At 34.5% G+C, this 13,736-nt stretch overlaps 1 protein-coding gene across 1 annotated transcript in view; it reads left to right on the top strand.

The window, feature by feature from the left end:
- Window positions 1-254: 254 nt before the first annotated feature.
- The window catches only part of LOC118197448 (lewis-type alpha-(1,3)-fucosyltransferase-like), a 38,831-nt gene continuing 25,349 nt past the window's right edge, over window positions 255-13,736 (top strand). The window contains exon 1 of the mRNA XM_035368966.2: window positions 255-497. The gene's annotated coding sequence lies outside the window, so the exon portion shown is untranslated. The remainder of the gene's footprint in view (window positions 498-13,736) is intronic.

The following is a 13,736-nucleotide window of genomic DNA, read 5'->3' as shown; positions in this document are numbered from 1 at the left end:
GGAAACTCCAGAGAGGAAAAAAGCGCATAACTAAAAATTTCTAGTCACGAAATTAGTAAGAAGCAACGAGTAGTTGCAGTATATGGTCAAGACTTTATACCTCTATAGCATTTCCAACAAAGTAGTCGGCCAAATAAAGGGTTACACACGCTATTACCATGGTAACGCTGACATTTATGTGAATTCCAACACGCAAACGATTTCATTTTTCTCAAAAACCGTTAACATTCTTTAGTGGCACCTGTTGGCGAAAAGGTGTCCGTAGACATTCTTAGAATGCGAACTTAGTGTAATTTTATTTTAAATGAGATTGAAGATTTAATTAATTCGATGAGAAACGGCAACATTTGTTTCGTGACTATTTACTTCACATAAACTTGATAACTTTTATGTGAAATTCGAGTATCGGATAAACACCGTTCGAAGATTTCCCTGAATTTAGTATTTTTCTGATGTAATTCATTAGATTATGCTTTGAAAGTCTTAACACTGGCTTCGTAAGTATATTTTATCTAATTAATTTTCTGTTATTCAATTTAAGAAAGTTTATGAAATCATTTAGAGAAAAGAATGCAATTTTTTGCTTATAAACTTTCTAGCAAAAACATCTGTATCCAAACGCTTCAGTTTCTTTTTTATTAGTTAATAGAAATGATGGGATAAATCTGAAACAATATAGAAAATACAGAAGTTCTTTTCACACTTTTAGAACGTTTTCGATAAAAAAAAATTAGGAATATAAAACACTGGCAACAGCTTATTATTCAAACTAGAAGCGTCTGCTGCTTTTAAATTTATTCTTCTTTCCAAAAGCTGTGGATTGAAGGATAAGTTTTTTACCCTTTCCGAAGAGAAATATTATTATTCCATTATTCGAAAATGTTGTTAAAATGCATGGTATTAAAATTTCTAAGTGCAGAATAAGCAACATTGTTAATTGGAAAAGAAAACTCCAAACGAATGCCCGAAAAAAGTACCTATGGCTTCTAACGTTCCGAAAATTAAATCGTAACGCAAGAAAATTCGCCGACGCAGAAATGAATTTCCGAGTATGAGCTTTACAACTTAAAAAAGATAACAAATATAATATTCGTTAGCATTTGTCGAGGGATGTGGCTCAACGCAAAATAATTTGTAAAACACTGTATGAAAAGTATTTAACAAGAGGTAAATGTAAATACATTCAGACCGTTGATGAAGCATGGGTTTACCTAAATGGCCGCAACAAAAAGTGGTCTATTTACAGTGGGTAAAAAAAGTATTGGCAATTCCCTATAATTTATCATATTTCCTAACAAAGGAAATGCTTGACAATTTTAGCTGGACATAATGAACACAGGAGGTAATAAACACACAAATCTAATGAAACTTTCAATATAATGTGCCTTTTACACAAAATATACAACAAAAACGTAAATTTGCATGCCAAAAAAAGTATTGGCAAAGTTCTAACTTCTATGCAAATTTTGTTATGTTGAGGTCACGTGTTTAGACTGATAAGAAACCCTGTTAATATAAAGTCTAATCTATTGCTAATACTGTGATAAACTGACTTCAAAGTCCAAGGAGTTGGATGCTAATGTTAAAAAATGATTATTCGGCTCAGAAATGAGGGTTTAACTGATCATGTTATAGGATTACAACTGAACATAAGTTTATTTACTGTTAGAAGTGTTGTAAAATAGTTCAAAGAGACAAGATCGATGGAAAATAAGATTAGAAGTGGACGGCCTCGAATATTTTCTGCATGATCAAACGTGGCATTATCAAAGAGGTTAAGAAAACCCCTAAAATAAGTGCACCCCAGTTAGCTAAAGATGTTGCTAATACTTCGCATAAAACTTTAAGTGTACAGACTATACGGAATGTTTGAAGGGGAGGAAGTTATTATGGAAGAGCAGCTAGAAAGAAACCTTTCATTTCAGAAATAAACAGGAGAAAGAGATTATATTTTCAAAAATCTCATGTTAATTTATCAGACGAATTTCGGAACACAGTTATTTTGTCCGACGAATCAAATTTTAACATTTTCGAGATTAATGTACGACAATATGTGTGGAGAAAGCCTAACATCGAACTGGAAAATCAACATTTAACACTGACTGTAAAACATGTTGGAGGGAGCGTCGTTGTTTGGGGCTGTATGGCAGCAAACGGAGTTGATAACCCGTACTTCGTTGATGGTATTATGACAGCACATACGTACATTGACATATTGGCCCATAACATGAAATTCAGTTCCCAAAATCTTGGCTTAGGAACATCATTTGTGTTTCAACAGGACAATGACCCTAAGGATACAGTGAACCTCACCTGGCAATAGTTAATCTATAACGCTCCTCACCAGTTAAAGACACTGTCTCAATCCCCTGACATAAATTCAATTGAAAATTTATGGCACAAATGGGACCTAGAAGTCAGGAAACATAAAATTCCGTATAAATATGAACTTAAGCATATACTCCTGCAAACATGGCACACAATTCCCAACAGGACTTCGTTTTTTTCCAACAGGACATTTTTAACAAGGAGGACTTTGGTTTTCTCTATGAAAAATGGATTATAAGCTGTTATAATTGCAAAAGGTGTGAATACAAAGTATTAAATTTTGTTCTCACATTTTACTGTATGATCTTGCCAATACTTTTTTGACATGCAAATTTACGCTTTTGTTGTATATTTTGTGTAAAAGGCATATTAAAACGAAAGTTTCAATAGGATTTGTGTCTTTATTGCCTCCTGTGTTCAGTATGTCCAACTAAAATTGTCAAGGATTTCCTTTGTTAGCTAGATTGATCAATTATAGGCAATTGTCAATACTTTTTTTTCTCACTATATTATCAAAAACGAAGAGAAAAATTTGTGCAAACCTGGTTTCGTGAATGCAAAGAAGGTTTCTGTGAGGAGGTTTATAATTGACGTAGGAATTTGTTTCAGTGGAAATTAAAAATAAGAAGAGTGGGAAAAAATATCAAACTCAAGGCAAAGAACGTACTATGAAGAGAAAGTTTTATGTCCAATATTTGCAGAAGAAATTCAATTTCTTTATCCCAGTAATTTTCAAAGAAGGAAAATTCTATCAGGACAAAGGAACAATAGAAGATTTCCTACTTCGAGAAGTACCACTGCATTCTTTAAAAAGAATGAAGACTTACTGTATTGCAAATATAACATTCCAGAGTATTCCTGCGAATTCCCCTGGCGTTTGTATATGGAATGTTGTGCCTTTGATATCTTGAAAAGAGCTCTTTCTAAGCCACCGTGGATGGACTATGAGAAATAGAGGAAGAGGAATGGAAATCAATACCTCTGGAAATTTACGAATACAATTCTATCATGGAAATCACGATGCAAACTTATAGTTCAGTAAAAAAAGCTATCAGATTGAAAATTTAAGGAAATACTCTTTACATTTTAAACATTATTTAAACGGCTCCGAAATCATTCTAAAAATATGTAACTACCCTCTGCATTTAAAAAAATTTCTTCCTATCATAATCAAATCCCACTATAACCAACTTCTAGGGACCTAAAGGTCGCTGCACCCGACCTGAAAAACATTAATATGGTTGATTTTGTAACATATCGCTAAAGCAGAGTTTTATAAACTGTGTGTCGCGACCACCATCGGGTTCGCAGGACCTGCAGCAGGGGTCTCCAAAAATTTTAGTAGTTTCGATATTTCTTTAACTTATTATAATAATTTTACAATTGCCAAATATTTTTACACAATGTATCTAAAAATAGATAAATAAGACAATACAGACAGATAAGACAATACAGACAAAGAAAAAACGAAAACGTTTCCACGCATTCTTTTTATAATATAAACTTTCATTTTACTTGCTTATGATGTTGGGAGGCCCCCAACTTGTCAGCAGCAGTAGTAGTGACTGCTATGAACTGGAAATTACACAAACTCTTAAGAAGGGTTTAACTCCCTTTTTATTTCACTTTAGAAATCACAGTTGCGTTCACTTGAGGCTCACAAACTACGCCGACCCGGCGGTTGAACAAAATAGACAAAAATGCAATTAAAATAAATGACAGGATGAATAAATAACGAAGTCACTACCTACGAGGCTCTATAATTGTAACTAACTTAACCGCGTTCTAAGATACAGCTGAGATTCAGCAAACTTTCTGATTAAGAATTTGAAAGATTCAACGAACTGTCGAAATAGGCACACAGGCCGAAACGCGCCGTTCTTAAACTTTCTACCAAGCAACTTTCACGCTCGTGATTCAAGAAGCACACTTACAATCTCGTTTCCCTTCTATTTAAACTGAATTTACTTCTGCTAAAATTTGAATACTCTGCGCATACTCTCAAATGCCAGAGATTTACATACTCTGGCATTGGCAATTCTAGGGGAAAGTAAAGGCTTGACAGGAAATATAGCTTAAAATAAATGTTAGTTAAAATAAATATAAACCCTACATGCTTTTGCACGTCGCGCTGTCATTTCGTTTGTTACTTACTTAAAATTTTCACATTGTTGTATGTCTTAAAATTAGAAATTAAAGTTAATGACCTAAAACTGCAATAGTATATTACAGTACAAGTGAAAAAATTGATAGCACAGGAACAAGTACAGGAAGCACCATATCATCGCTATGAGCAAAAATGGTATTGCCCCAATATACTACCTTTCCGTATTTATTAAGAATTAAATAAGGTGATGTGCAATGATACAGATGTTATACATTTGGATATGCATAGCTGCATATTGTTACATTTCGTGATGGTAATGTTCATAGGTAAGTGAGATACAATAAAGTTCGTAACATCCTGTTTATTCGCCGGACTTCCTCTTTTCTTACTCCCAGACATCAGAGAGGTATTTTAATACTATATCCATTACCCAGAGAGCTGGGAAGATGGCTTTAAACGGTATGCTATTAATTTTGTTTTAGCAATCACTCTGTGCATTTCGTGATGGTGCAAAAAAGAATGCACAGATTCCATAGGAAAGGACTGGATTATTTGATTGTAGTAAAGCAGAGATTCCAAAAGAATATATGCCTAAAAGAGACTGATGCCCATGTGGTAGTTTATGATATGGTAATTTATTATGATGGTAATTACCCGAGAATGGTATTTTATTATGATAATTTGGCGTCAGATTCATTTTCTATTTTTTAATTTAGCATCAGTTTTAATATTTACTGTCACACATTGTATAAACTCTGAACATTTTAGAAAATGTAATTTGTGATACAAATATTTTATGTTGAATTTAATTATACATCATAAATTTTTTATAACGTGGTAATTGCTCTTAATGGTAACTTCCAAATCCAAGGTAGCACAGCTGTTTTACGGTAATCTACCGTAGATTTGGAAGTTACCATTAAGAGCTAACCGAAGATCTTTTGTCATTAGTTTGTTTTAGAAGTTTTAGTTATTGAAACGTTCTTCGTTCAGTTAGATCCTTCCTTCCCTCCAAAAAGTAAAAAGCTTTTAATTGTACTTCCAGGCTTGTACTGTCTTTCAGCGAATGTTAAACTCAGATCTTACAACATTGTTAAAGATTTGCAGATTGAATTTATTACACAAGTTTCTTCCTTTTAAATTTATGCCAATATTTTTGCTTTATCATTACATTCAATATAAAAGTATATTAACTCATTTCTAGGAATCGAGTAATGATAGCTGTTATCTTTCAAAATATGACTTTCTAAAAACTTTAGGTTTTCCCCCGAAAGCTGTATTGACAATTTTACTGTATCTATGACGATAACTACAGTAGATTCGCGTATCTTGAATATTATTATTTTTCTAAGTATTTTTAATCGTATAATGATTTATTAGAATTCATCATTTTTGCCGCGTAAGGAGATTTTTATCACCAGTTTTAACGGAATATGGATCAATATAAAGCGCATTCTGATATTTAACCTTCATCAGTCAAATTCAAATTGAGAAAAATGTCCCTCAGAGTGTCCCTGTTATGTTTCTAAGTCCCATATGAGTTTAGCACCGTTAAGACCAACATTTAGATCTAAATATTTTAGCAGCAGCTCTTAAGATTAGTTTAAGGACAGCTTTCACATGATAGCCACTTTTCCCGATCCGTAATTGTTTTTGACCATGGTTTTGTATATTTTTCAAAATGAAATTAAATAGTATATAAAATGTTTCTTCTTCTTACGCTGTAAAGTCGATTTCCGGCCAAGGTTATCTCTGTCAGCTTCCGCCATCTTGACCCATCCAACACCACAGTTCTCCGCCTATTGACACCAACGTTCGTTAACCACGTTTCCACATTGTCCAGCCACCTCGTCCGTGCGGCTTCCTCTCCTCTTATCATCTGGCTTTTGGAATGTCAGTTTCTTTAATAGATTCTCATCTCTATATCTGTATATATGGCTTAGCCATCTTAGTTGGGAGGCTTTAATAACTTTTGTAATATTTGGATCTCTAAATTGTTACTACAGTTCAAAATTATTTCTTATTTTCCACACTCCAGTTTCCTTACTGCTCCAAACTTTTTCTCGATATCTTTCTTCAAATGTCATTGCTCTACTCTCATCTGCTTTATTCATCACCCAACACTCACTTCCATGCAACACTAGGTCTTATACAACTGCGCTTTAGTTTTACTGCTTAATTATTTTGATTTAAACTGGCTTCTTAATCCATAATAGCATTTGTCACCAATGTTGATTTCGGTTCTGGATTTCAATAGTTATGTCACTATTGTTATTTATATTTGTACCTAAATATTTAAATTGTTTAACCTTCTCAAAAACATATTCATTTATTTTCAGCGGTATCAGGCTGTCTTCTGTTTGTAACTGTCATGAACTTAGTTTTAAGCATCTCTTGAAACAGTTTCTCCCAGTTCATGTTATCCTAAGCACTCTGAAAATCAATGAAAATGCGGTATGTAGCTACAGGGTATAACGTAAATGTTGCGACAAACTGCTAGGGGAGGTAAGGCACATCATAAGGATTAAGAATTGCATAGGAACCCACATCCGGAAATGTCAGGGCTAAGAGGTAGAAGATGGGAAAAGAAGCAAGAGTGATTAATTTGAAACAGTTATTGGATATGAATACAAATGGTATGATATGATATGATATGAGGGACGCAGCCCGACCCTCCTGGTAGACTTTACTTCGCCCTATGGCCTTTTTTAATACAAATGGCAGTTTGAATGTTAAAACAGATGCTCGAAGTTTGCACCATCAGACGCCAAACATGCCTGACGGACCATTTATTGCCGGATATGTTCAAACACATAGGGAGTTTCTTTGGTTGTAGCAGCTGCGGAGATGAGTCTTGGTACGAGATTCATTTCAGACACAACAGGTTCCTGATACACGACACTTTTGATGGCTTCCCACAAAAGGAAATCAAGGCTTGATTAAATACGGTGAGAGTGGGGACCAGGGAACTGATCCGCCACGCCCAATCTATCGATGCAATAATGGCTACGAACATCCAGTCCGAAATGAGCAAGGGCCCCATCATATTGGAATCACATGTTGCACCTCACATTTGGTGGAACATCGTCAAGCAACTCGGGAAGAACCTGCTCCAGAAAGATCAAATAATTCGCAGCATTCAAATGGTCCGTCGGTGTCAGGCATGTTTGGCGTCTGATGGTGCAAACTTCGAGCATCTGTTTTAACATTCAAATTGTCGTACACCATTTGTATTCATGTCCAATAAATGTTTCAAGTTAATCACTCTTGCTTCTTTACCCGTCTTCTACCTCTGCTGCCACTTACCCCTGACATTTCTGAGTATAGATTCCTATGCAATTCTTAATCCTTATGATGTGCCCTATCTCCGCTAGAAGTTTGTCGCAACATTTACGGTACACCCTGTATATCGTATTCTTTTGTCTTTTCTAGCATTACCCTAATGCTGTATATTTGGTCGATAGTATATTTACCTTTTTGGAATCCATACTGGTAATCTTCACTTTTTTTGCACGAGCAGCTAGCATCATAAAATTAATTTTGCAAAATCTCTTGTAAACCCGAGTCTACCCGATCAATACCAGATCCCCAGGTGTCTAAGGACAAACTGCTTAAGATTCAGTCATTTATATCTAATATTCAATAATAATCATACATCACATAAAAAATGTAAATTTACGTTTAAATAATTGGCAACTTCAGATGTACATAATTTGAAATAAACACCGCTAGATGTCTCAAAACAGACCTATATTTAAACATAGTGCTAGGTGTATCGAAACAGACCTGTATTTTCTGTGTTACTGTATCAATAACATTTCAATCCTATAGTTCTGAACAGTTACATAGTAGTTATACATATTAACCTTTCACTGCATAAATTTTAATTTTGCCACTAAAATATTTATGGCTTTAAAAAAACTTGCCGAAGACGAAGGAAAATGCTAAAAAAATGTTTTTTATTTTACTTTGCTTAAGAAGTTATTTATCGCAATGGTTTCAAACTTAAATTGCCCGCAGGCAAAATGCACAATCTGAAAGCTGCTGATGGGCCAACCACGTTAATAAAATGAAAAATTATTTTAATAAAATAAATCTCGTAACTACATTTAAAACTCTTTTTTGCTCAATATTTATCAAAACATATATAAAGAACTCTGCAAGGAAAAATTCAAATTTATACTTATTTATTGTCTGAAATTTAAGGATTGGTATGCAAAAAGGTTTTGTTGGTAACACTTTGTAATTCACACGTATTAACCAGTAAATACTCAATTTTCAGTGTGATATTTATTTTAGATAACTATACTATATATTATTGTGACTAATCTCGCTTGTCTGAAATCACAGTAAGCCCACGAAGTTCGTCGTAGCAAGGAGTCAAGATTGCGCATGTCGTTGGCAAGAGCCTTGGGCACCATATAGGTATGACTTTGCTCAATTCAACTCCCAATTTTGAAGGAGAGCACCCTGGCGGAACGGGTCCGACCACTCGTTCCCTACCACCAACCTCACGAGAGGACTTTCGGCTCACCTCATATTTGAGTGCCCACATGCCTCATAGACACTGCACATTTACAAACATCCATGCCTTCTCTGGGTTCGATCCCGAGCTCTTCATTACTGTAGTTGGAGTCACTAACCACTAATCCGATTGGGTGCCATTATACTTCATTGAATTAACCCCTAATTAACTTGCTTAAAATAAACAAATAATGAAGATTTCCGAAGTGGGACGAAACTTGAGAATAAATAATGACAACCGATTTTGCTAATTTTACTTATCAAATTTTTCTTCAATGCATGAGTAAAAAATACATGTATCTGTATGTAAATAATTATAAATTTCTTTATTTCTTACTACAGCTTTCAACTACAACCCCTTATAGCATTTCATTTTTTATAAAATTTGTAACTTTGGAGAAAAATGACTAGAAGCTATCTTCATAATGAATTATGATGCTTATCTGTCACTCTGATTCTTTTCAAGCTTATTAATTTTCAACTGAGGGAGGAAAACTGTTCATAAATAAATGTACTCCGAAACAAAATGATTATTCTTACACAAAAAATTCGTTAGCTAGTGGCACATCTATCTTTTGGCAAGTACGAATAAAAGTCAATAAAATCTGTATCTTCATATACTTAAAACAGAGTTATATCACAGTATACATTAATTAGCTTCGTTTGTAGATTTTCTGAAGTGTTATATTCGTTTTCGGTAATGAAAATAATACACACTGGACCCAAACTATTAAAATCTTGAACTTTTTTTTCAAGTTCTTGTTGTCATAATTAATGTCATAATAAAGCTAATTGATTTAATTGAAATGTATTCGCGAACCGCGTAAAATTGCTTAGGGGCCGCATAGGGTCAGTGGACAACCAGTTTGAGACCAGTGGTTTATTACATTTTATTATTCGGCAACCATTTTTACTCAGTGATAACTGAACACTGACTACTACCAGTTGTACGACAGATAATTCCTTCCCCCGGAAAAAAAATTATAAATACACGTAATCTTTTATAAATAATAGGGAGTTTCTTTGATCAACTTCTCATGAGAAGACTTACTTTACCAAAAAAAGGTTTACCCAATTTATTTCATTTCCATTTCTTTCTAACGTGGACTGAGAGGGTAACGAATTACTAAAAATGTCGAATTTTACGGAAGAAGTGATGAGTTATTAACAATTCATAATACTTCGTCCAGTTCCTAAGTACATAGCAATTTTATTAACATTCTCCTTTCCATCCAGTTTACATTTCCATCGTTGTTGTTGTTGTCTTGTCCATATTACATGGAACAATGGTTGTCAGAGACTACTCCGAAGAAAGGTTGGATTTCTATTTTGCACCCCTAATTCTGATCGAGATCTTCCACTCCTCTTCCTCCTTTCTACCACATACGACAGGACTTTTGGCTCGCCTCATATTTAGAGTGCCGCCATGCCGCATTGGAACTATACATTTACAAACAATCCATGTCTTCACCGGGATGTCTCCACCATGTGAACCCGAGCCCTTCGGTACCGTAGTAGGCTCCTATAACAGTCTGAGATAATACATTCGATTCTCATATTAATTTGTTTTCTTTTTTCTCTTTCGATAGTTTCACATGCAAAGACAATTCAACGCAAGATCTGTAAGCCTGAATTCCTAACGAACTGTGCCCAGAATGAATTGAAAGTTTAATTTATAATAGTCTAAAGTTTAATTTATAAGTTTAATTTATAAGTCTAAATCTTCCGGCGTGCCTGCTGGCAGCTAACAACAGAAAGGACTATGATCGGTAATCGATTACAGGCTACTTGACTTTCTTCAGCAGCTTTGTTATAGAGAGGAGGAATGGGGTAAATTGGGAATTTGAAAGGACGGAGCAGAAACGAAAAGAACAGAACCTGTTATTAGATCCGTTGTACAGTTTCCAAGAAATGACGTCACAAAAAGAAAGCGGCAAAAATTGCAGAATTTGTGTATGATAACAAATTTTTGACCAGAATAGAAAAAGATGCGAATATCCATATGCATAAATAGGTATTACCATATGCATAAATAGGTATTACCATATGCATACATAGGTATTAGTATCGAATTTTGTATAATGTAACATGAAAGCCTGAAGAGCAAGAAACTCTGACGGAAAAATACGGAACGAAGTCTATTTAACGCTGAGGCAAATGGCTATCTCGCTAAATTGGTGTGATATTGCCAAGCTCACAATGATTTTTAGCGACTAATTTTTATTACCATATTTGGCGAGCAGTCGAGAAAAGCCGCCAAACTTGATGACCATTCCGCAACGCTTTGTTCCGGTCCCTGTATAACTATAATTGGTACTGTAATTGAATAACTGTAATCATATGCATGTAAGGGTCATCCCTTATATGCAAGTTTGACCTTCCAGTAATTTCGAGAAAGGGAAGGTACGAGGGATTTCTCGGCGGCCGGGGGAAAAGTATATAACCTGGAGAGTCTGAGTCCTCAAGTTTTCCTACACAACAAAGGATATTTCTAAGTTACAATTTATGCGAAGTAATATTTTAAGAGTCATAACTAATGCTCATTATTATGTATCTAACGAAACTTTACATAAGACCTCAAAATTGAATGTGGGGAGCATTATCTGCACAGAATTAAGAATTTCTTCATCGAAGCGCAAAATTGCTGGCAACAATTTAAAGTTTTTGATTACCGCCTGATAGAAGTGGCTCCGTCTCAACGCAGAGGGAAACAGGCGAGAAATATATCTCACCAAAGCTAGAAGCCGGCGTCTAAGTTCGAAGGTCACGTTTATCAAGAGTTCATAAAGTTCGAATATCGTTTTAAATTTCTTTAAACTCTCTCAACTTCTTGTACACATCGCGGAGGGGGAATTTCTCGCTACAAGGTTGCGTCACAAAATCCCTCGGGGAATTTTTCCCTCCGCTTTCTAGCGGCGTACTGGTTTACATTACGTCTATGGAATCTTTCCTTCTTTTTAGGTACACGTTCTTTGTCCAGACGGCCTTTTTTGGCATCATTTTATTGGATATATCGGATATATCGCGCTTCGCGCAATATCCCGCAGTAACCGGTACCGACGACTCCTCAGGTTTTAGTTCAACGTTAGTCGATTTTGGAATATTTAGACATCTCCGTGCCAACTTGCGTTGCGTTTAACATTCTGAATACTTTGAAGTGGTAACTACTGATTGTGAGCTGTTGTACTGAGAAGATCTCTACGTGTAGTTTTGAGGAAAGTTCCAGAACTGCAAAGTGTTTCTTTTGGTATAATAAATTTTATCATGCTATCATCGTTACTGTGTGTGCATATAATCCATTACGAACCCGTGTTCACGTAACAATACAGTAATTAAAAGCTATTTTCACCGTATAGGTCCTTTTATAAACTACTAATTTCTAATTCTTAATAAACCATTACATTATTTCAAAGAAATTTTCTTGCTTCTCCAGCAGAAATCATTTAGCGATTAAAAAAAAAATAGTAATCGATAATAAAGTAGTAATCGTAATTCGAGTTTACGAGATTCTACTGTACATCTCGTACTTTTCGATGCCTTATTTTCTACGGACCGTTCTTGAACACTTCTAACAGCAGTTTTATTTTAGGTCCTGCATATGACATTCTGCCTTCAATTTCTGACAGTTCAAAAGGGTCAGTTTCACTTGCAGATCCTTTTTGGATATTAACATTTCCATCAAAAGCAATGAGATTTATTTTGTTATTATTTGTTTTTGTTAATTCCTTACCGTCATACATTTGTAAGCATTCCCTTTTTCATCTTCACCATCACTAAGCACTGGTATTGAAAACGTCATTTTTACTTCCTTGTACGATGTAAAAAGGAAGTATTGTAATCGTGAAAAGTTTCAGGCAGTATATTTCAACGAAAATATCCATTTTGACTGCTATCGAATGCAATTTGACGATGTTTTTGAGTGATATCTCTACGTAAGGACAGAACAAAAGACTCGTTTCCTCAAAAAAAAAAAAAAAAAAAAAAAATATAAAACTGCTTTAAAATTAATTCTGAAGAGAATTTTTCGTGGCGTCTGTACGAACGTATGTACGTACGTATCTCGCATAACTCGAAAACGAGTTGCCTCAGAACGTTGAAATTTTGTATATAGGACTGCTATAACATGTAGATGTGCACCTCGTATTTGGGTTGCAATCGGCCACACCAAACGTATATAAATACTATATTTATATATATATCCACTCTGTTACTCGGCACAGTGATCTCAGTTTCTTTACTCTTATATGTTTGTAAATTGTACATTTTTTGCTTTAAAAAAATGATTGAATTATGTTGTTCTTATCTTCCGGTTAAGGTTTTTATGCCTTTCGTAATTCTGGAAGCAATATTTGTACAATTATCAACAATTTAAAAGATGTTTAAGTGCGGTTAAGTTTTAAATAACATGGCGGACATATTTGTTTACATTTGAAACAGCAGAATTGTAGATTTGTTGCCAATCTGGAGAGACTAAGCTTCGCAACAACAAAAATAACGCCTTCGTTTATTATTGCGAATTAAATAATGCTTAATCCTTTCTGGAATTTTTTCGAGTAAATATATTAAGATTACTTATTAATTAAAAATATTAAGATTTACTTCGTAATTTTTAATACAGATATTTTGAGTTTTTATGTATTTTTGCCTTGTCGCGAAGTGAGAACTGAATTAATTGAATGAGAAATACTCAATCGTCTGTGAAAAACTGTTTCTTTTCCGTTTTGTTTGCTTAATTTCTTTCATACATCGTTCTAGCTTTATTATAGTATTTGAATAG

This window comes from Stegodyphus dumicola, chromosome 7, assembly GCF_044657685.1.
Source record: "Stegodyphus dumicola isolate Sdum_Otavi_A_Nest chromosome 7, ASM4465768v1".
NCBI classification, from domain to species: Eukaryota; Metazoa; Arthropoda; class Arachnida; order Araneae; family Eresidae; genus Stegodyphus; species Stegodyphus dumicola.
Note: the sequence above shows the minus strand (reverse complement) of the source record. Positions and strands in the feature narration are given on the sequence as shown.